The following is a 24,850-nucleotide window of genomic DNA, read 5'->3' on the forward strand; positions in this document are numbered from 1 at the left end:
CAAATATTCACAAACAGTACACTCTCAAAAATAAACTATATAACTTTCATTTATAAAATTCCTTACAAAACTTTTTTTTTTAATTGAAGGAACTATTCTTGAGAATTTGTTTTCACAAAGGTTAAAAGACAAATTGTTACAAATCAGAAATATTCAGTGAGATTTCAAGGTTCCATTCCCAATGAATGGGAATGACATTGTTAAAATGGTAGACTTTAGCAGCTGTTTAAATAAGAATTAATGTCAGAAGTGTTAGTAATAAGAACAGTATCAGTTATCTTTAGAAATTATGTAATTTTGTTTGTTGTTTTTTAATAAAGGTAGAATCAGAGCATGCTTTCAGTCAGTTCAAATCCTTCTTCAGGACCAATTTTTGATCACAATTTTTTTGCAAGAGCAAGCTGTTTTCAATAGTAAGAAAAGCAAAACATCAGGTGAACACCTGCAATAAGAGGTATCTCTGCAGATGTTCCAGCAGGTGTTTCTTTTGGACTGCAGCTGCTTTCTGACTCAGATTTCTAGGAGACATCCTAGAAACACAGACCATGGAAACATTTCCCGTTTAAAAGTCAGCCCTGCATTCAGAAGTATCAGAGGAAAAAAAAAAGTATGTCTTTTTATGGAAGATTAGTCTTCACTCTGTTAGTATTAACCAGCTTGAACTATTACAAAAGATGATATAAATTAATTTGGATTGGATAGGATAATTTAGTTTATGTACCAGTGAAAGAGAACCACTATGCCTTGACTTCAAATAAACAGTTTTTTAGTTATGTTTTGAGGAATAATTTGGCTATGGGAGAGGGTATTCCAATGCAGAACTTTCCCCATTTTAAACACTTTAGGTGGTAATTTCATGATTTATATTTTATAATGACCTATCTTAAAAAAAACCCAAACAGTTTGTGTTCTTTGGTAACTACATTGTTATCTTACTCAGTGAAAATTTATTTTTCTTTTAAGGTATGTTATTCTGCTCCGGGAGAAATTCTCATGCATCTTATGCACACAAATGCATAAATGTACAAAAAGTGAAACAGATTATAATTTCTGTTCTCTGGCAAGGAATTCTGTCTTCCCATCTGCCAGAAGTAGAGTGTCCACATGGAACCTGCAGAAGATGGTGCTTTTATTTCTGTCAAATGAAATATTAGATTCACAGTGCAGAGACAGAATTCTGCATCTCTAAAAAGTTTCCTCAGCATTGTGGAGGCACGATATTGTATGTTTCCTGTGGGAAAATATGTTAACACCATTCCTTGATCTTGGCTATCTAGAACAGTCACAGTTCAGCACTTTGAAGATAAACTCCACAAGACATAAATTCTTTCCTTTGTCTTTGAAGAAGACTACAAATGTCCTCTGACCTGTGTAGCTAGGACAGTACTGAAAAACAATTAATCAAAATTCATTTCGCATCTTTGCAATGCCCTTTTGTGTAAGCTGAGGAAGAACACAGCTTGTCTTTCCAGTCTGCAGATGTTAACACCATGAAATAGCATATTCAGAATCCTAAACATTATATGAAGAGGATTTATTTAAAAATAAAATTAATTATGGTAGAAGATATTTATACTATTCTGTACTAAAAAATGTTTGCTGTCCTCTTAGATATTTATTTATATTATAGCTGAATTCCAGTATTATTCCAGAGTTATCACCAAAAATAAAGGTAAAGTAAATAAACAAATAAATATATGACTTATTCTGAGTAAGATGATGTTAAATACGCAAAAACCATGAACACTCTAGAAGGCTTAAAATTGTCTAGCACATACTCACAGAAGCTTCCCTTTCTTTCACATACAGCTTTGAAGGAAAGGGGTTTTTTATTTTTTTGCTTTGCTTTGTTTTGTTTTCCTTTGGAATAGCATAAACTTCTCTTAAGTTACCATATTGCCTGGAAAATATGAGGTTAGAGTCTGATGTCTGAAATAGTATTGTAAAGAGGTGAATAATTCTGTTACATTTTCTTTGACATTGTCTTGTTCAAGTGTCATTGAGCTGTTCTTCCCAAACACTAAGCCAGTCAGAGCAGTCCTTCAGATACATCTTCTATAGCTTTTAGGTTATGAATATCAGCACGTAGAACACTATCTGAAGCCACTTAGGAAAGTGGAAAAAAATCTATTTTAATTATGCTACTGACATAGGGTTTTAATTGGTACTTGTGATCACTATCCACTTGTCTGTTCTTATATCTTCTTTTTTCAATCTTTTTTTTTCTTTCACCAGAGGAAAGATTCTGGCTTCAAAAAGATTTTCTACAACTCACACTGATTAGATCTATTTCAGACAAGCACATTTTCAAAAAATGTTTGAACAGTAACGGACTTATGCGGACTCTTATGCACCTTCCATACCAGCAAAAAGTTTGATACGGTGATATACTCTACTTCTACTTGATACCCAATAAAACATCTAGATTGCTTTTCTGCTATGGAAGCCTCAATAGAGAAGCTGTACATCTCTCAGGAAAATTGATAAACTGTTAAAATACAGTTCATTATAGTTAGTCGAAAGATGGTAATGGTCCTTTTGGCTACATTTATAGTAATAAACTAAGTAGGTCTGGAGACGAGCTCACATGCAATGTCAGACTGCTTAGTTGCTTGAATGCCTCTTAACATATACCTTTTACTATAGCAAGAAGCACTCTCTCAGGCAAACTCAGGTAGAGTTTGGTGGGGGGCACACATAGGCCAAGAGCTGTTATTAACAGAAGTATGAATAATCCCTTCTTTTTCTGGAATGAAAAAGAGTACAGCCATATGGATATGGGCTGTGTTATGGCACTTGTCTTCAGGGCCAGAGAATATAGCCTGTCCCATTGTACTGATGTAGACATTTATCGCATCTAAAACAATTTGATAAGCTGCCCGCAAAATGTATTTAGAGAAAAAAAATTCTTGCGTATTCCCAGCCCTCCATTCTCATTCTGTATCTTCTTTTTTTTTATTTGTTTGTTTGTTTGTTTGTTTGTTTTGTTTTATGGTTACTTTTCTTTACAGCTTTGCTTTTGTATTTTTACATGAGCTTGGTCTCTCCTTCCTTTGAAACAAAAGATATCTTTCGAAGACGCAGCAATTCCTGCTTTTTCTAGTCTTGTGGCCCAAGATACTTTGGGTAGAATCTGTAGTTTCTCTGAAGTTGTGTCCTGATTAATCCTGGCTTTACAACACCTTTGATCCAAGTGCTGGCATAAAGCACTAACAGTAACAAAATACTTTATGACAGTTTCTTCTTTACCAACTTTACATTTAAGGTTTGCAGTCAACTAGGCTTTAGCATTTGACATCATTACTTCACATTAAGATCTGGAGGAGTCTAGGCTTCTACTCTTTTCCTTCTCTGGAAAATCGGGGAGAGTATAGACAAATATCCTTGCTGTCTGTGCTCAAGGCCCTCAAAACATCTTAACTGGGGAACAAGTTAATCCTACTGTACCATCATGTTTGTCTTCACAGACTACCTTTAAACACTGCTGGAATCAGTGAAGATAATAGGGAGAGAAGTGAGACCAGTGTCTGATGAAGTTCATAACCTGTTTGTTGCCAGAGAGGAGTAAAATGTGGATCACCGCAATTGTCCTTGAGCAATTACAGAATCCCATTTCTGCCCTAGATTGCTTTCAGACATGACACTGTTACCTGGTGCCACAGTTTTTTTCATGTTTGATGCTTTCTCTACACATGTCTCTAGATCTGAGAACATGTAGTGAAGGTGTTGGCACAACATTTGCTTGTAGCTCCCAAGCCATTTAATTTTCCTAAACAATTTGGGACACTTTCCACCTCTCCTCTCCCTCTCCAAGTGCTTTCCATAAGAACAGAAAAAAGTCCTACGTTAAAATATTTTAAGATCCGAGTCCTGAAAACAAGATGTGCCTTAACTTCCTCATTTTAAATGAAGTGACAGATCTATATGTTAGGTGTCTGATTATCCCTTGCTTTAAGAATAAATTCTCCTACATCATATACAGTATATTAATCAGGAATTTTTCTTTTCAAAACTGACTCATAAGAATTCAATGAATAGAATAACTGAGCAGTCTCTGTAATAGGGGAAAAAAAAAATCAAAGGACAAGTATTAGGGAAAAGCCTATAATGTCACAAATCCTAAATATGCTAGGTCAAGTTCCACTTGCCCTAATAACAGCAAAGTCAATATGCCTACAAGCACAGAGTGATGACAGTAGAGAATAATTTGAATAGTCTTTTATAGGATCTATTTAGCATAATCTGATAGACTTTCCCATTAAAAAAAAGAACCTAAATTAGATTACAGAATCTTCTTGAAAAACCCACTAGAAAAGCAAGTATGAACTGATAAAGTATATCTTCTATGGATGATATATTTTTGTGAATCTGTGTGGTGCATCTATGGATGATATCAACTGAGGCGATTCAGTATTTTCTAACTTTATATTATACATTTACATTTTGCATTTGTGTAGGTGATGTCTGGGTGTACAACCAGACATGGATGAATGACTGAATCTTTGTTATAGATTTCCCCATCTTTAACTAGTTGCTGATAATAAATTGTTACTAGCTATAACACATACAATGAAAAATTATTGTGGAATTTCCTTTAAAGAAAGTAGTGGGATGAAGAAAAAGTATGACTCATAGTCACACAAAGATTCCTACAGACACTTGTTAGGGTGTATTTTTGGTATTACACTCGTATAGGCCTCTGCACAAATTCCTAGTATAGTCTTTTTACATAATGTAAGTGGCAAAAAATAATTTCTGAGTGCAATAAGTAGCTGACATAAACCAGTCTCTTGTCTAATAGTACAGAAACCATGGTGTTTGGTGAAGAAATAGGAAACTGGTATAATCTTAGGACTCAGTGCTTCTATCTGGACTTATTTGCATTTTATTTCTGCTGTCTAGACAGAAAGGAGAGCGAAAGTACTTTGTTTCTCTGTGTAGCTAATGAAGGTGCTGAAGTAAAAAATAGTCACAAAAAGGCCTCTGCTTCTGTTTATACACTAATGCATGAGCAGGAGCAAGTGCATGGAGAGAGTGGGTAAATGCACTAACCAGATTTCATCCGCTTCTGAAGTGGGCAAAATAGGGCTTACCCATATCCCACATAAGTCAGGCATCAAAGCTGATTGCTGATTTGTTTATCACAGTACACTATCTATCTTAAACAAATATTTACTTTTGTTTTTCCTTTATCCATTTCTTATCCTTCGCTATCTTCCCAATATTTACCCCACTTCCCAACTGTTATGAGGTGAAACTAGGTGGTTAAAGAAAAAAAATGCCATTCAATCCTATCCATGGTCACAGACCAAGGGCAACCAAACTGTAATATTCAGGTGTACTGTTCAGTTAGGTCTTTGATTTTGAGGCAAAATAAATATGGAATTCACGTCTCTTAAAGGTATAAATGTATGCAATTTATGGAGGAATACTAGCTGAGTATACATATACTAAATATGCGCAAGGGTCACAAAATCAATGACCTGTAAAGGTACTTTTAGGCTGGAGTATTACTGGCCTCTTTCTGGGAGTATTTAATGGTCACTTCAAACTAAAGCTCTCTTTCCACCCAGCTTGATAATGAGAGGTAAATATGAATACTTTATGCTTCTAAAATCAAATTCTTGTTCCAAAGTCACTTTTCACACTAATTGATGATGATTCATTCTGACATTCCTGTAAAGAATGCTGTAAAACACTATAAATTATTTTGAATTCTAAACTCTAGCATTGAGGAAAAAAGACCAGTCCTCTATTCTCAAATAGCAAAGAAACACAAAGAAAAAAAAGGTAACAGATCGGTAAGTAAATGAATATATTTAAAGGAAAAAGAGTAAAACTAGCACTTTTTCTTTTAGTATGTGGAAAATGATACCATCCTTGGTGATACAGAATTAATTCAAAATGTAGTTATACATCTTCTGTAATGATTTTCCAGGAATGAAAATTTGTTTCTTAATAAATATGGTCGTTAATCTGAGTGCCACTTACAGCAGAAGGGAGAGGAGGATACTTTAGCCATCTGGTTAAAAAGAGTATAATCAGTAATTTTCCACAGCTGTTTATTTTGGTTCTAAATGTTTTGAAAATGTGTAGTGCATTGCATCTGAGACACAGAATCGGAGCGTCAGTTCAGGAGCCAGACTCTCTCCCAGCTCCAACATGAACTTGCTGCTCCACCCTGGGAAGACACATTCATCTTCTCCTCTTGGGTGTTAACAGAGAGTCTTTCAGGGTGTATTTATACTGTGAAACCTCATTCTGTGTTAGTGATACCCAGGCTAGTCCTGGGTTGTTGGATACAGGTGTACTGAATAATTCAGGGTCATGTGGTGATGTTAGTCTGAATATCACTTTATCTTGGCTAAATTTGTCCCTTGTTCCCTCATCTTGTAAGAGAAGAGCCACACAAACACTACATTTAGTGAGACAGAAATGTTCATTCTTGAAAAATCACCATGGAATATGACATTTTGAATGAAGTTCTTAGCCTCAAAAAAGGATGGTATCAATCACTATGTATTAAAAGAAATTTCATACACTACACAGCTGTTGTACCTGATCCTTACAAGTAGTGAAGCTAATTAGCTTTGGCACAGCAACACGTTGACATTGTTACATTGCTTGGGTTGTGTCAGAGTAGCTCAGGTGTCTCCACAAAACTACACAGTTCAATGCAGGCATACACAACAGGAAACAAATTCTCACTTCCCATACTCCACTGCTTAGATAATGCCAACTCTGAAATGAAATAATGTCATTAATTAAAGAAGCATTTTTAGCAGAAAGAAAAATTCATGCTAGCAGATTGCTGTTGAGTAGAGAGGAGAAAGAAATGATGAGGACACAAACCTAAGAAGCAAAATGTGAAAAAGCATGTACTAAAGTCATGCTTATCATTTTAAATTCATGTTCTATAATATAGCACAATCTAATAATTGAAACCAGAAAACGTAAAATTTCAGGTAATACAGTAAATCCTGCAGCTACCATGAGGGTGAACAGCATTCCAGATGGCTGAGACAAAGGAGTGTTCACAATCTTAAATATCACTTCTAACTAAACAATTTTTTTTTTCTTCTGAAACATCATGAGAAATTACTTTTTTCTCACACAGCATTCACATGTTTTCTGGAACTTGGTCTCACTATAGAACAGGCAATGAAAGAAAATCATACAGAAGTATGAAACCTTTTTGTAATAAATCATTTGTATTTATATCACATACATGTTTATATTATATTTTTGTTTTATCTCCACCTATCTTATGTCTACATAACAACTAAATATTGTTACAATGATACTATCCTTGATAAATGTTTGTATTACTACTAATATTGTAACTGGGCTATGTAGTCTAGACATTTTCTGAATGTGGTCCCTTAAGTTCCAAGCATATGTAGGTATGTTAATACTGAGATTGAAAAACGAGATTTTATTCCTCTCACCCCAAACTGAGTAGTGCATTTTTTCCTAGTATTCTACGTGGATTTCAATGGCACGTGGAAAACATTCAAACTGGGATCAGTTACTAATTTAATATTTCCTTTACTTTATGCAAGCAGAATTTCAGCAAGTCCAACTGGCATCGTGCTGTCTGGATCCAACCCATAAGACGACTATGCCTAATTTGTCTCAAAAGGTTTGTAAAACAGCTGTCAAAGTAGCCCAAAAAGGCAAACGGTAAAAACTTTTTGCATTTAAAGACTCCTGTGAACGGGCTGGTACCAACAGCTGCAAGTTGCCACAGGCAAGTAATCCAATCCCGCCTTTGGGATTTGGCCCAATATTGGACCATGAATAAATGATTCTTGGGTGGATAAAGGGCTTGGTAGAGCTCACCTGGCATAAAACAAAATAGAAGTGGCAGAAACAGATTTGATGCTGAACACTTCTTTTCCTACATTACCTCCCACTAGCAAGCAGGGTTTATGGCTAATACTGTGCTGGGTTGTGCTGCATGATCCCCTGTGTAGCCAAGGAAAGGCCTTTGTTTAATTCTGTGGCTATATATAGTGTTAGATCGGCACTGTGGAAACAGTTGCAGAAGTCGGCTTCCGATTTCTACTGTGGTTCTGTATTTTGTCCCCACAGGTAACACAGAAAAAAATCGAAGGTTTTCAGTAGAGCATGCCACCAAAATTCCTCCCTGTCTTTTATCTCAATCTTCTTCCTTTGGGCTTTATCGTTGTGAAAAATTCACTCCTGCCTTCTTTCTCAGTGATGTGCCACAGCGATTCTGGCAACATTATACCTGCCTTTGTGTTACAACCAAAATATATCAAGCCCTTCAGGCAGCAATCAATTCTTATCAGTTTGTGAAACCAATCAGAAAACCTGAAGTCACAACATTACAATAATGGGAAGGCTTAAGCAATGCAAGTAATTTTAACATGACCCAGTTTCCACTTTAGTTTCTATCGGGAATTATTAATGGAAAGAGGGAAAAAATCCAAACCAATTAAAATATGTGTTCTTTTAGGAGGAAGACCAACTGAAATAGACACCTTGGTTGGAGGTGCAATATCTAGTTAATACTGTAGCATTCCATAGGGGGAAGTCATACTTCTGTCAACAATTTTTTTATATTCTTACTTCCTCATGTTAAAGTCAGTGACCAAAGTTACTGTCACTCAAGGACTGTTTTTAGCAAAATGAGTCTGTGAGAGCAGAGAGGGGGAGAGGTTTTTAAGCTCTCTGTGTGTGTGTGTGTGTGTGTGTGCCTATTTGAAAGGCTGTTATCAGCATGTCAGGGTGTGTGGCTTTGGCGTCGTCTGGCTGTGAAGCTACACAATGCATCCTATGTAAGAGTTCAAGGCGATCTCAGGTTAAATCAAGCCCCTCATACCTAACATCAAGGGTGACAGGTAGAGGGAATTTTCAACTAATTCATGACTTTCTGCCTGCAATTCAAACTCAGCATAACATCAGTGTCCCAACTCAAGTTACTTCACTTCCCTTTTATCAAGTATTTTTAAATTGAAAGGTGCTGAAGAATATTTCTAAATGATTTCTTTTGCCCAGGAGCATGACAGAAACCAGAATCATGGATTCCTCAGTGTTAATAAACATTTGGTATGCACTTAAGTTAAACACCTGCTTAAGTAGGAGCAAATACTCTTTTCTTCTTTTCTTCATCAAAATAAGAACCAGGTAATCTTTCTAAAGAAGATGCCTGGATGTTTAATACTTTCATAGTTATATTTATTTGTGTATTTTGAGGTACATTTTGTGCAAGCAAAGTGCAAGGTGCTGTTCTGGCTGTCTCCCCTCTTGTGTGGCCTTGTAATTTCTCTCATCTTGTGATCAGATGTTTGCAAAATATTTGTATTTTGTAAACTGGCCAGACTGTTGTCCTCCCCCAAAAGGGAAGCTGAGAATGTGCACATCTTTACTTTGATAAGAGGTTATGAATCCCCTCCCTCTACTGTTTCCCCCCGATGAAAGTATACTGGGAGAAAGTATATTGTATCTATATATAAATATAGTGTGTGTGTATACACACACACACACATAAAATATATATAAAATTAGTATATCTTAATCTCTGATTAAGGCAAATCCTGGCCAAAGTGGAGCCCACAGCAAACCTCCAGGATTTTCAGTGAGACATGATTTTCTTACTTTTCTTGGCAGATGGATATTTTCATCTGTAACTCTGATATACTGACACCTCATGAGGATTTTGCAGGTATACCTACACCAGTGAATTGAACTAATCAATAGCATAACATCCATGCCATTTAAAACATCAGCATGATCCCTCACAGAATTTTAGACTACAATGCAGTAATACTCTTAGAAAATACCCAGGCATGGCTCAGGGCAGACAAGGCAGCCTCTTCTGAAGCCATTTGTCTATATGAATGTAGTCTACACCATGCCTTTTACCTTCTGGGACAGATAAAAAATGGTCATGACCTATTTTATTTCCCTCTGTATACTTTATATCTTTTACATAGAGGACTATTTATTTAAATAAAAGCTATGACATATGAACTTTCTGCTTTGTAAAGAATTTTTTTTTTTAAAGTTTAGCTCCCCAAAAAAGAGTTTAAGAATGAATTTTAATTTCAGTGAAGGGAATTCTCACATGAATTTTATTAAGATCTACTGAGCTTTATAATTTTAAAATGTTAAAATATCACATTTGCTTTTGACTTTAAACTGTACTTCAGTAGAGAAAATTTTACAAAAAAATTCAAAATTAAAATAAACTATTACTTTCATCTCAGGTTATTTAGTGGAAATTTTCCTTATTTTATGTCATTTTCTTTAATTTTTAATTTTTAATGCAATATTTTATTGATCTGAAACACAAACAAAAGACTGTGCACACTTCATGTACTCTGTGCACACCTCATATCCTGTTCCTATGTATTGCTTTCTACAGTTTACACTCATTTAGAATTTAGTCCATTATAAATTATACTGAGAAAATAAATAGAACTGGCTGGTAACAAATGTATGATCCATTTGCTGTACCTGTGCACAAGTAAGTGTTAAATCATAGCTCTGACAGTGATCCTTTCAAGGCATCTGTGGACACTATTGTGAGTATCAGACATAGCAAAATACTTTTTTTGTACTAAAAGCTCCTAGTCTGACCTTCAGGCCCTTTGTTTGATAAAAAGTAGTAAATTTTGTTATATCCTGATAAAAATGAAATACTGGTAATTGATCAAATAATTCGAACTGAAGAAAATTCTGCCCTGTTAATTACCTGTTTAGTTAACCTGCCATTTCTCCTATGCATCTTACTCTTGCTTACAGATAACTTCATCTTCAGAAATGAATATAGACTTAACTGCAAACTATGTAAATGAAACCACAATTCATTTCACTTAGTATAGCTATGGCATATGTATATATATATAAACACATACATATATGCGTGCACACAAATTTGTATATATTTTTCACTTTAAAATTCTAATACAGTAAGAGTTCTGCCCTTGCCTTAGTATGCTTTTAGTATATCTCACAGCTGCTCTACCCTTAAAATTTAGCTCGGTGTGTGAAGATTATTTTAGGCAAACATGGAGGAAAAAATATAGAAATATTTATAATATTATAGTTTATTATCCAAACAAAATATACTCTGATTTAAGACCCATAAAAAGTTAAACAAATTCAATTAAAAGTTTATTAAAAGTTGACAGAAGACATTCACCAAATGGATTGAGCCAACAAAGAGATGTGACCCTCTGTGATACTGCATAAATTTAAGTGTCAGTGCATTCCTCATCTTAGTCTAGAGAAAATGCGGGAATGAAAAGAAACCCTAAATTTAGTACTTGCAATCAGGACTAAATCAGGAAGAGTTAGGGAGCTTTAAATTACTTATCACTGCTCAGGAAAAAGATACTGGAGCTACTATGGAGTCTCTAAATATGTCAGCCCCATGTTTAGAGCAGTCAAAAGGGGAAAGAGATGTTAGAAATGGTTAGGAAAGAAACTAGAAATAAAATGAAAATATCAGCAAGCTACTGCTATCGATGCTATAATTTGCTTCTGTCTTGAATACCATTTGTAGTTCTGATCACCTCCTCTCTAACACAGTATCTCAGAACTAGAAAAAAGGTAGAAAGAATCATGACAAGGACGATCAAAGATGGGGTATGAAAGATGAACATAAAATCATTAAAGATTCAAAAGGGTGAATAAGGAATATTTGCTCACAACTTCTGACAACAAAGGACCAAAAAGGAAACCAAATAAAATATTCAAACACTATGTTTACTACACTCATAATAATATCCTTTTTCATGCCATGTGCGGTTGTGGAACTCAGAGACTCTGGATGACAACAGAGAAGTATAAATGCATAAGTAGTTAATTGTGAATACAATCCTCTTTCTCAGAAAACCTTTATTGTGGATTTCTGGAAGTGGCAAAACTCTGTTTAGGAATTTTCCCTGTCTACTTGTCCTCTGCTTAAATTCTTTAAATGTTTACCAGTGGACGTATCAGACAAAGACACTAAGGCAAATGAATCTCTTTCCTAAGTCCGAATAGCTGTTTTTTCATATGATCTTCAATAACACAAAAATACACATTAATGGTTTATGAAAACAACCATTTCAGAAAGCACCACTATCTTTTTGGTAGATATCATGCATATGATTTTCTTCTATAAAATGTCTTTTGAATTAAAGTAAAAAAGCCATGTAACATTTTGGAAGACCAGCAAACACCTTGTTAGACTGCACATGGCATGACATGCCTAAAGAAGTCAATTAAATCTGATGTTCAGAGTCCAAGTGATGTCTGTATTTAAAAATCAGAAATTCAAATTCAGATAAACTGTATTTAAAAGAAGATGCAGGCAATGTTTCAGAACAAGCAGTTATTCCAGGAGGTTTTGGTGGGTATTTTATTTTATTTTGTTTTAATTTATTTTGATGCATTCTCTACTAACTACCATAAAATACAGAATTGCTTAAATAAATATGTATCAAGATTGCATCCAAGAAAGCTTAAAACTGGCTATTTCTTTGAGAATTTCTGTGGGAGGATTTCTTCTAAAAGAAAAATTGCTCATCAAATGAATAGTTCATTAAATCTGAGGTTAAATGAAAGATGAACACTAATAATATACATGTGGAATTAATTGAAACAGAAAAGATTCTCAGGAAAAACAGGAACAGAAAAACAAGGAAAGCTCTACTTCTCATTTCATGCAACTTAACCTTGGTCCAGTTATTGTTGGAAGATGGTGATGTGGCAATAAAGAGGAAACCTTTAAATATATGATATTTTAATTGTGTCTGGAAAGGAGTTGTGTTTAAAAGACTGCATGTATGTAAGAAGAAATTGTATAATTTGTTTTGTTTATTGCTAGCAAAGTGATGACATTTTCATGAATGCAGAGAAATATCTCAAGAATTCCAGTGGAAACATACACTAGGGAAATAATAGAATTAGCTGCCACTAACTAACCGTGAGGTACGGACGGAGACTGTGAAAGTGATATCCTTTTAGTCTCCACTGTGAAATCACAGACCTCAGGTTATATGAATGATATCTTTTATTAAGAATGGATCTAATAATATGAAGTAACTATGGAGAAATCTAAAGTCCCGTCAGCATTTGTCTATGCTTTTGACAAGTTTCTGTTGCCTTTCACCTTAAATAATCCATTATTTTAACATCACCTGCACTTCATTACATGTAACCATGTCTGGCATTTCCAAATAGCAGCAAATTTCTTTATGGTTCCATTATGAATTCAATTTTCTGCACCTTATATAGCTTAACAGCCATTTTAAATCACATTGGCCAGAAACTTTACAAGTATATTTTAGAGACTAACATCCTGATCATGGCATGGACTCCTATGCTCTGTCATAACGTAGACAATAAATAACACACATCTGGAAATACGGACAAGTGTCTTCAGTGTTCTTTGGGATCAAGTCTTCTATATTCATTTTCCCATACAGATCCTTGAGTGTGCACTGACTCACATCTGCTATGGCCACTCATCGCTTTGCCACACCAACTTTTGAATATCACTAAGAAAGAATCCATGTCATGACATTATTCCTACATTCTTCAGGAGGTGCGGCATCAGGAGGCGCTGCTCAACTTAGACTTCCAGCTTTTTCTTTCTTACCTGTAAACAACCTCTTACTTTTGAGAGAAAATTATCCTTTATTTATTTAAACAAGGGAGTACTACTGGAACAACATTTTAATTGAAGACGCAAACTTCTGGCCTGGAGTGCTGTTCATAAGCAACAGCATTTGCCTTCATCTCACTTCTACAGCTAATACATATATAAGTTAAAAAAGACTCAATTACTAATTCCTTCTCTACAAGAAAGTAACCTGTAGAGCAGGAATAGTGGCAGAATGCGGAGAGATGTTTCTCATATCTGAAACAGATGAGTAGTAATGGAAGAAGGAAATCAGTAAAAAATCTGAAAATTAAATAAAAAAATTAGATTAACAGCATGAGTAGGCATTGTACATTTAGAGAGTAAAGTTACATGAAAACTGGTTTATTTGTATTCCAGATCTGTACAAAACACCCTGGAATTTCTTTTCCGTAGAAAATTCAAATATCTCTGAAAGGTCCTTTCACCCTGTACTGGAATAAAAAATTGACATTCCAACATAGCCTTTGTAATTTCTTCCTAGTTTTTTTTGCTTTAAAAATATTTTAAATTATTACAGAGCTTTTTTTTAGGGAAAAAGTTCAGTTTGGAAATTTTTTGATATCTCAGCTTCCTATGACCTGAACCCTTATTTCTGGGCTTACTAAGATTCTGCCAAATGTCAGACTATTTCAATAGGATTCATGTTAGTAGGGAAATGGAGAGTTGTAAAACAAAACCACATAAATCTTACAGGTACCTCTTTTTAATCATTATTTTTTTGAGACACAATAAGAGAAAATTAAATGGAAATATGCTAATACCACTAAGCAATAAATATACTAGCTAAGTTTATCTGCTTTCATGTTATTTGTTCTATCCAATCAGTCAAGACAGAAGAATCTACCCAGACTAGAACTTTCAGTGCGGTCTATGAAAATACTCTGACACTACAGATATATGAATTACCACTATATTGTGGCCAATTAGAGTTTTAGACAAGTTTACAACTACATTATGGCAAGTTTAGATGTCTGATTCTTCGATGGCTAAAGCTGAGTGACACAATTCATGCCTTCTAACTAAATTCAAACAAACAATGAAGAAAGCTTTTTTTGTAAATAGAATATAAGAATCTTTTTTTTTTCTTTAAATGCACAAGAATTTTAATATCTCTTGAAGGAAAAACAAAGAAACAAACGAAAAACCCATAAAAGCCAAAATTAAAAAAAAAAAACCACCACCACTCATTCTGCCTATTCGTGATCCACCAACTTTTATTCCAACATCAGAGGGTGCTCATTCTATCTGACCCTATCTCAGGGCCAAATTCTTGATATTAAGGTGGAATTATACTAACATAGAATATTTCTGATTTTTACAGAATCCAAAATCTGCAGTCAGAAACTTAGTCACAGATGATCCACACCACCTGCAAATAAAAACATTCATGGCTGAAGAATCCTGTGGCTGAAGGATTTGATTCCAAAGGATACTCCTTTTGATTCCAAAGTATTCATTTTTCAGTTATAACAATTTCTAGGCGGCTGCTAAGTGGTAAGGATTTATCTGCCCAAGAACATATTTAGCCAATGAAGAAGGGTTTCCTTGCAGACAAACTGAACCTACAGCAGACAAATTGGCATGGGCTGATCACCCTCTCCAGTGAAAAAGCTGTCAAAACATCAATGCCAGTCAGGTAGGCTTTCCAAAAGCACACCTCGTAAATGTGTTGATAACAGCTTAGAAGCAATATACCCTCAAGAAATCACCTTCTAAATGATGAAACAGTATCAAATGGGTAAACATGTGGATGCAGCAGTTTGGATAACTGTTGATGGATTAGAAAATACAAATGACCGGGAAGGTAAAAGTAATTTCTAAAGCAAAATACTTGGAAGAGGTCAGGACGCAATGTTTAAATGAAAATTATGGTGAAAATCCACAATTTTATCTTGGAATACTTAATGTCAAAGCGTCTTCGACTTGTTTTCTGGGGCTTTTTCTTGTTGTAGTTGTCATTCCTAAAACCTCAATGTTACAATAGTGGATCCAGTGCCTCACTTAAGAAAATAGTAGCATTTAAATATAACTTTAATATATATTAAAAATATAATATACTAAAAAATTATACAACTTTTAAAAATTTATCACCAGAGAAAGTGTAACCCACTTGGCATATATATTTCATGCACACATATTTGGTGGAGTGCCAGTGATTGTATCATCACCCGCAAAATCAGACACCCAGTCTAGAAATCAATATCTTTCTTTTATCAGTTTTGTCAATGTCTGGTATTTTGTGTACATATGTGCTACTATGGATGAAGTGAGAAAGCTTTATCCTAATACGTACTCAATCTTTATGGAGTCATTGGCACAAAGAATTATTTCTGCCCAGCTTTTAGCAACGCTATACCCCACTCCATTTTGGTTATAAGCATATAACACCTCCATAGCAGCTAGAGCAACTGCCTGCAGGAAGACAAACATTTGCCAAGTCCTTAATTGATCCATAGATTGTGTTGATATGATTTAGCAGTGTGTTACAGAAGCCGTCCAAGACCACGCAACTGCAGCCAGCCCTCCTCAGGATGACAGCAAGGGTTCTGCAGACCACAGTTAGAGTCGCTCCCAGCTAGACAATTAACATTAACATGGGTTTGCCTGTGTTTAATTGTAATTGCCAAAGAAGTCGTGCACTGCTCTTTAAAGGTCAGGCTTGTTTTTCTCTCCAGTTATTGTGCTACTGCTGAATGGCTTTCATCTCTACTGGCAAGAAATGGAAATGAAACAAATATATGTATGTAACTGTAAAAGAAAGATATTTCTTAGTGTCTTTAAGGTTTTCTAGCTTTCTTCCTTGAAGGGACCTGTATATCTATACAATAAGTATAAACACAAAAAAAAACAAAAGAAGGAAAATACCTGCCTAATTACTCTGATTTATTTCAAGCACTCACAGAAACCCAATAAGAACTACTTGGGTAATGGAAACTGCAGATATTCAGGTGTCCTCCATTTCTTTCTGCCACCTTCTCTTTCAGGAACATTTATTTTACATTTTGTAGTGGACAGTCAGTTAGGGATTCAAAAATGAAGTTAATTTGATGTGTCAAAGTAAAGCTCTCAAGGTATTTGATGGTAGAAGCCCCTCTCTGATTGCTGGAACCAAGGTAACTAAGGTATTGTTTTTAATATTTAATAAAAGAAGAAAAAAATACTTCTAACATTTTAATATTGGCTTTACTCTTGTATTTTTAAGTTTTAATGTTCTGTATTGCTGGTCTTCAACATACATGTACAAGACACTTCATTTTTAGATTTAAAAAATAAATGGCAAAATAATTTTTTTTTAAGAAAGCAGTTCAATATGCAAGGTTTTGTACTTACTTATTTGTTTTGAGTGTTACTGGTTCTTATTTAGGGTAAGATAACCATTTTCAATGCCATTAATCTAGACCTGAAATTCCAGTTTAAATACCACAGAGAATCTTAATACACTTGTTTTTATTTCCAAGGATGAGTGAACAGTTGTTGTGTTTCTCTCTATCAAGATAGGTGTAGTGGTTTAACCCCAGTCAGCAACTCACCACCACGCAGCCGTTTCCCCCTCCCCTTCCCAGTGGGGTGAGAAGGAGGAAAGGAAAGAAAAAAAGTAAAACTCGTGGGTTGAGATAAGAACAGTTTAATAACTAAACTAAAATATAATACTAACAATAGTAATAATGAAATATAATAATAATAGTAATGAAAAGGAATATAACAAAAAAGGAAGGGGGGGGGGAGAAAAAAAACCAGTGATGCACAATGCAATTGCTCACCACCCACTGACCGACGCCCAGTTAGTTCCCGAGCCACAATCCGCGCCTCCCGGCCAACTCCCCCCAGTTTATATACTGGGCATGACGTTCCATGGTATGGAATATCCCTTTGGCTAGTTCAGGTCAGCTGCCCCGGCCACGCTCCCTCCCAGCTTCTTGCACACCTGCTTGCTGGCAGAGCATGGGAAACTGAAAATTCCTTGGCTGAAGATAAGCACTACTTAGCAACAACTAAAACATCAGAGTGTTATCAACATCATTCTCACACTAAATCCAAAACACAGCACTGTACCAGCTACTAAGAAGAGAGTTAACTCTGTCCCAGCTGAAACCAGGACAATAGGCTAGGTAACTATGCCACTCAATTCTCCTATCCAGGATCTTAATAGTTTATAGTCCACTGATTGAGTCCACTTGCTCCTGCCAAGCTGCCTGTAATGTCTTTTAGATTCTTTTATGTCTATTAACCTCTTTATCGATTTCACAGTGCCATTGTTTCTCCTGTGTTCCTGGATTTGCCTGTTCTTCACATAAGTATTTGATATTTCAGATGTCTGTTACATTTTTACTGTCCAAGCAATCTTGTCCCCCGTTCCTCATATTTTTCTATCTGTGGTTATATGGCCCTGGCAGCAGAGGTTACACCTGTACCAAAAAAATCAGTAGGGGTAAGACAGAGTCTCTAGCATTGGCCTGGACGTGCAGCTGTCCATACTTCTTACATATTAGTGCATGGTTAAGCAAGGTTTTAGCCTTTGGAAACCAACTGTCTTCCACATAATGCTCAGGCACAGTATGGGCTATAGTATGAGTCAGAGACCTGTTAGTCTGTATGGGTCAGACATATTTTAAAGAAGACAGGAGAGAGTTAAACCACATATGCTGTTCAACCAGCTCTCAGTCCAAGGAGCAAGAGAGTGCATCACAGAATCAGCATTACTTAGGTTGAAAGGACTTTAGGAGGTCACCAACTCCAAGCCTTCAGTCAGTGCTTAATCACAGTCAAGCTATTAAGCAGTAATACATAAGCACTACTGTTAGACACATCCCACCATATAGGTACCGCTGAGTTAAATGCACAAATATAGATTATAAAATTAGAACAAGAGTTTGCTAAAATCAACAAGAAGATTACATGGTTAGTTTTACCTTAGCTCCTGGTGGAAGGTGTTCAAAATGAGGAGTAGCTCACCATTGTGCAAATTGGCATTAAGAGGCACTTCTGTACTTATAATGGAAATTCCCAGAACTGATATAACATGAAAATGAAGTTTTCCTCTCGCTCTTAGAGCTGGTGCTTTTACAGACTTAAATATAGATAGTAAAGGAAGCAGAAAAAAACCCCAACCACCAAACTGCTAAATCAATAATAATAAAAATAAAGTTACAACCATATTTTTGATTTAGTAAGATATTTGCAAAGTGCTACAAACCACTCTATTTTAAAAGGTGGTGTCCACTTCTACATCTTAACTTTCAAGCTTTCCAACAAAAAGAAACATTCTCTGTTATTTCTGAAATATTTTTCTAATTATTTTTATTTAAAATTTATTACAATTTATTAAATTTGAAGTCAGTATGTCAGCATGCTGATAAGTCTTCTTAGATTATTTTTCTTACAATAGTTCACTTACTGAAATGATGGAAGACAATATGTGCTATACCCAACATAAATAATAAAACACAATTTCCTACTTTACCTTAGCTTACCTTTTATGTCTGTATTTCCATAAGAAAATACTCTAAAAGATAAATAGTTGGTTAAATAACTATAAAGTTACCAATAAAAGATTGAAAATCATGAAGGAATCTAAGTAGCTGTGAGTTAAAAATGTCTACAGGAAAAGCAAAATCTGTGTGTTATAATCAAGTATATAGCACATTTCCAGCTTCTGACCACACTGCCATAAACACATTTAATGTAAAAAAAAAAAAAAAGAAAAAGAAAATAATATTTTTTGCTTCTCAAAGACTGATTCGTCAAAGGATTTTTGCTCTTGAATATCTTTACACATGAAGGTAGCCCTGATGAGATCTGTGAGAATGTTTTGTGTAAACATACTCGTGTTCAGAAGCACCAGGAAGACTGAATTGTAACAGTAACTTAAACTATTAAGAAAACTTCTGAAGGGAGGGAATTTACCTTGGTGTGAAAACTGTTTTAAGTGACAGGAGAATCAGATCCTTACTGTATATCTCTTATGGTAAGTAGTATTTCATTGCTTTAAGTGAAAACTGTAGCTATGTAAGAAAGAGTGCATAACTTCATCATTTCTCATTTTGTGAAAATGTTAACAGTACACAGACATCAAAACCCAATATAAACTATTAACACAATACTCAAACAAACTGAAGTGATAAGTACAAATAAAAGTATCTGTGTTGACTGAGTCCCGGGGTGATGGCTGATTTATCTCACAGAGCACTTAAAAATCAGTGTTTAATTCTTTTTTTCTCAGCTCTAGATCACAGGTCATGTACTTAACTACACAAATCTATTTAAATAAACAATGTGCTTATGTGTCATTATTCACTCTGCATGGCTACAGTCCAACTCAAAGGGGGGTGGGGGGGGGTGGGAGGGACATGGTAAAGGAAGAGCAACACAATTATCTTTGTCAGAAGAAATGAAGGGGGCAGATCTTCAACTGGTATACCTTAATATATTCCATTACTGTAATACTTCAATCTGGCAATATTTATTCATGTTGTTGAAGGCTTTGGAACAAAGTCATTTGATGAAATTTACAAGGTATCACTGGAGTAAATTGTGTGTCGTAGTATCTGCATTTCCATAAACACTGGGCCAAGTACTCAGATGTCCAAACTGGTGCATTTCCAATATGTGAAGCAAATCAGGAAAGGGCATGTCACACCAATCAAGATTTTTTCACACAAATAAATTAATATTGTTTATCATCATAACCATGCGACCCATGAAAGAACAGGATATGAATTCCATTTGCCTTTTAGTTACAATTAATGCATAACCAAAAATGTTACTTAGTGATTTAGACATGCTTATTGTACCTTCTACACATTTTCCATTTAACTAAGACTAGCATAAAATCCATACTTGAGCCCTCTGGGACTGATCTAAGGCATAATAACTACTAGATCATGGTCAGCCTTCCGTTTAGAGTAGATGTATGGTCAGATGCTCCCGTTAGCTCTAGTTACTCTCCATTGCCCTTTGATGACTGGTAGCTTGGAGTATCCCTGAAGCTAAACTGAGTAAAATGCCCTTCCAGATTAGTGTTCATGCTCAGATTAATAGCCCTTAGATTTAGTAGATTTAGTCTACCTTTAGACTGTAGATTTTTATAAGTTCTGGGTATTTTTCCAGTTACCCTTTCTGGTACCTGGGACAATTGGGACAGAAAATATTTTTTTCTTCACAGCCAGATTGACAAGGGCAGAGTAGATTGCTACTCTTTTCCCATCAGTCCTATCTTTTTCCACCAGTTCTGCAGGCAAGGATGTTAGCTTCAAGTTGGTTGGTTACCTTCCACACAGAAGATATCGTTGTCCAGTGTTAATTGATTAGGTTAATGCATTAATTTATAGGACTCTCTCATAGGATCTACATCTCTGAAAAGAGAAAATAAAATATGAATTGATTTTTTTGTTTGTTTGATCAGATGGTTGGGGACCTTATTGTTTTTCCTAATAAGAAATACATAGTTTATACATCATATGAATATAGGTATAGATATCAAATTAATTACAGTAATATAGTTGTGCTTTTTTTTTTGCTTGCATGTTCAGGACACATTTCACTAGTTGTCATTTCGTCTTGCTCTTCAGGCTTGCAGTTAATATATAAGAACAACCACCTGAATGTCAAGATATTTTCCTGCCAGATACATGCAATAAAAATGCAGAATATGGTCTCTTACAATTCAGTTATTTTCCCTATTATTAGCTAGCCAAAAATGTACAACTAGCCTTAGTCAGGTCTGGAATTCATTTTACCTTCATCTCACCTGTATGTACTAATGTTGATAGACATAGACATAAGCATTTATAAAGTTCTCAAGTTCTCAAAATTGCCTGTCCCACATGCGCAAGATTATCAGCCCCATATTGATGTTCTCTGATATTCCAGAGTATTGACTAGGCTGATAGGTATAACTTTAGTTAGTGTATGACATAAGCTCGTAGCTTCTTAAAGGTCCCAGCTTTCAAGGCACTCCAGTAGCCTAGAATATAGCAGAGAGGGTCTTCTGCAAGGCTCTGAGATTAGGCTGTGCGTGTACAGAGTGGGAAGATGAGAGTAGGCACATATTTCCTTCAAGTTCTAGGCTATCAATTTTCTTCCATTGCATCAGACATGCTTTTCTTTTATACAATGCAAAGTAGTGGAAAGAAAACAGCCCCGAACTTGTATAGTTTTCTCTGCGGCTGAAGATGAAACATGACAAGCCATGGGCAATCTGACACTTCCACTTGAATAACAAATATGCTTTTCGACAATTGCCGAGTATCAGATGGTGGACTGAAAAATTAATTATCATTTCATTATTTATCAAGGACATGAATACAGCTTCTTTTCTAGTAAGGGAACTCAACATAATTATTTTTACAAAACATTGCCTTTCTGTCTCACGTGATGAGACAACAGTCTGTCTCGATGAGCTATCTGGTAACTAAATAAAGATGTAATTGAAAGCTCACAAAAAGAAAAAAAAAGATATTAAAAGTAATGAAATAATATATATTTATAGAAATTCTTCCATCTGGAGTGTGTCATGCATTACATTACATCAGTGAGCTAGTGCGGAAGTTGAAAAAAATATATTTTTGCCACTGAAGAAACTAAATGTATGTCCTGGACTCCAAAGTAAATCTCTGGTTGTGTTAAAAGTAATTAGGTAAATATTAATAACCAGATAAAATTGGTATTACTGTAACATCTCATTCAAATGACACCAATGTAACAACTGTATAGAATTCCATTAACAGTAAGCAAGAGTGCATTACTTTTAACAGAACATCTGTGAGCTTTAGCAAGAACACTTTCATTATGGTTTCAGGAAAATCTGTCTTAAGTGTTAATAAGATAACAAGTTTAATTGATAAAATCAACCTAAAGGGAAGAACTTAAAAAAAAAGGAGTGGCATAAAAAATAGCTTGCATTTATCCTTAACTCTTACAATGAATATTGTATATATATTCATTTTTAAGTGAAACTTTTCAAAGAAAGCATCATTGAAGTTTACTTTTCAGTTAATCCAAAAGATCAATGAAATTAGTCCTGTGATTATCTGAACTAAAACTTCTTCTAAATTTGCAATTGCTAAATACAATTTAAGCGATCAAAGATAGCCTCTCTCTTTTTCCCATTACTGAGGAATTCTGAGCTGCAAATCAAATCTAAACTACATAAAAAATGATAGGTTTGCTTCTTTGAAATGCATATTGCAATTTAGGACTGTCCAAAGCTCACACTTAGTAAAAATAAAGGAACAACAAGATGAAAGGGACTCTAAACCATGTGACTTTCATGATCCTGAAACCACTATATGACACATGAACATAAGTGTTAGATGAAGGAAGCGTGAGGTCATTTTACTCTTCACTAGTCCCGAAAGACTTTAATACTGGGTGAATTTTAGCAGAAAGCTTTGTGGACTGGTCCTTCTTTTACTCATTCTAAAATCCAGAAAGTCCTGCTGTTATGCTGCATTGAACTTTGTCCAAAAAAAAAAAAGCTGGCTTCAGTTTCAGGTTATTTACATCGCTCTGGAGAAGGTGGGAACCTCTTTTGCACAGATGCTCTCATTATCCAGTGCTGATCCAGTGTGATATTGCATCTCTAAACATTTCCAGATTCACTGGGCTGGGTGTGTGCTTGGTTGTGCTCTCATTTATGCTAACTCCCAAGGGCACACAAGTCCTTCCCTTTTGCTTCTCCTCAACAAATATACCCCAGTTTTCATTACAAAGAAACCTTGTGTATGGGTAAATTTAGACCCATGGTGTGCTCCACCAGGGTACCAGTGCAGGCAATACAGATGCTGAGACTTGGGACATGCCACAGCACATCCCAGTGAGGCCTCCACTGATTTGAGTAAAGACGAGACAACTAATCTGAAGTTCAAATAAATTTAGGTGAGATGAATCCCTCAGCTTTGTACAATGAACACTGTCTTTTCAGTGTTTCCTTTAGCAAGAATGGGGAGAAGGAGACAGAATGTCATTTAATGCTCTCCTACCCTCACAATGTTTCATGTAGTGACCTGAAGGCATAGGTTGTCAACATAAACGTGCCTTTGGGAAGTAGTGTTGGTGGTTCCTGTGCTGGAGGAATCAGTGTACTCCCTAGCACTGAGGTGACGTTGCTCCTAGCCCTTTGCTGTATCATTCTGCTCCATATGACCCAGAACTAGTCCACACCACGGATTCTCATGTTATCATACAAAGTAGTGGCAGATATTACAGATGTATAAAAACTTTTTTTCCTCCCTTCATACCATTTTAGTGTACCTCATTTGTTCAGAATAAACTCGGTAGTGTTGTCACTGTTCTAGAAAATAGCAAAATTCAACAGGTATTACTACAGCCAGAACAATTTGTTAGCATTATGTTTAAGAATATCAGTAGATGCATTTCATATACATTACTTAGAGAAGCATAGTCCTCGGATTAATTTTACATCCCACTACAAAACATAACAAATAAAAAAGTGAAATGCATCTCAGAGGAGCACTGAACAGTTGCAGACTTTCTCTTGATCTCTATAGCAGCCTTTTATTTTCAGTGGTTCACAGTATACATACTGATCCTTGAAGTGTTTTTGTTATTTTTATATCACCAGACAGCATTTTACAATTTATTAGCAGTGTTTTCTATTATGCATATTTATTTATTTTCTGTACTGTCCATACATTTGAAGTTATCAGGTATACATGAAAAAAACCATGGGTTTATGAGAAACTTTAAGTATCATAGCAATTACTTCTCTTTTTTCCTGTTAAAGTTTGGACCCATGCGTTAGCCTGTTTCACTGCCTATAAGGGAGGCAAAATGCAGCACGTGATAGTCAAAGACCATTCAAATAAAACTTGCTAGTACTCAAACAGGTAGTAGTTCAAGTAGTCCCACAGTAAAACATAGGTTTACCTGCAGCACAACATAATCTGGCTTGGAGCCAAGAAGCTTCAGAAAGATGTAGATCTAATATACAGAGAGCTAATATAGTTTCAGCAGCTGTTTTAAATATACATAAATAAATAAATTAGTATTTTTCTTCCTAGATAAGAAAAGTATTCATAAGAAATTTTCACTGGATTAATTTCCCATTAATTTTTCTGTGCTACTATTCTTAACATAGGTGGAACACTATATCTGACTGCTCTGAGATAGTTCAAAGCGAGTGCTCTCAAAACAGAGGTGGAATAACTGTAAAAAATAATCCTCATT

Source organism: Gymnogyps californianus, chromosome 1, assembly GCF_018139145.2.
Source record: "Gymnogyps californianus isolate 813 chromosome 1, ASM1813914v2, whole genome shotgun sequence".
Classification (NCBI taxonomy): Eukaryota; Metazoa; Chordata; class Aves; order Accipitriformes; family Cathartidae; genus Gymnogyps; species Gymnogyps californianus.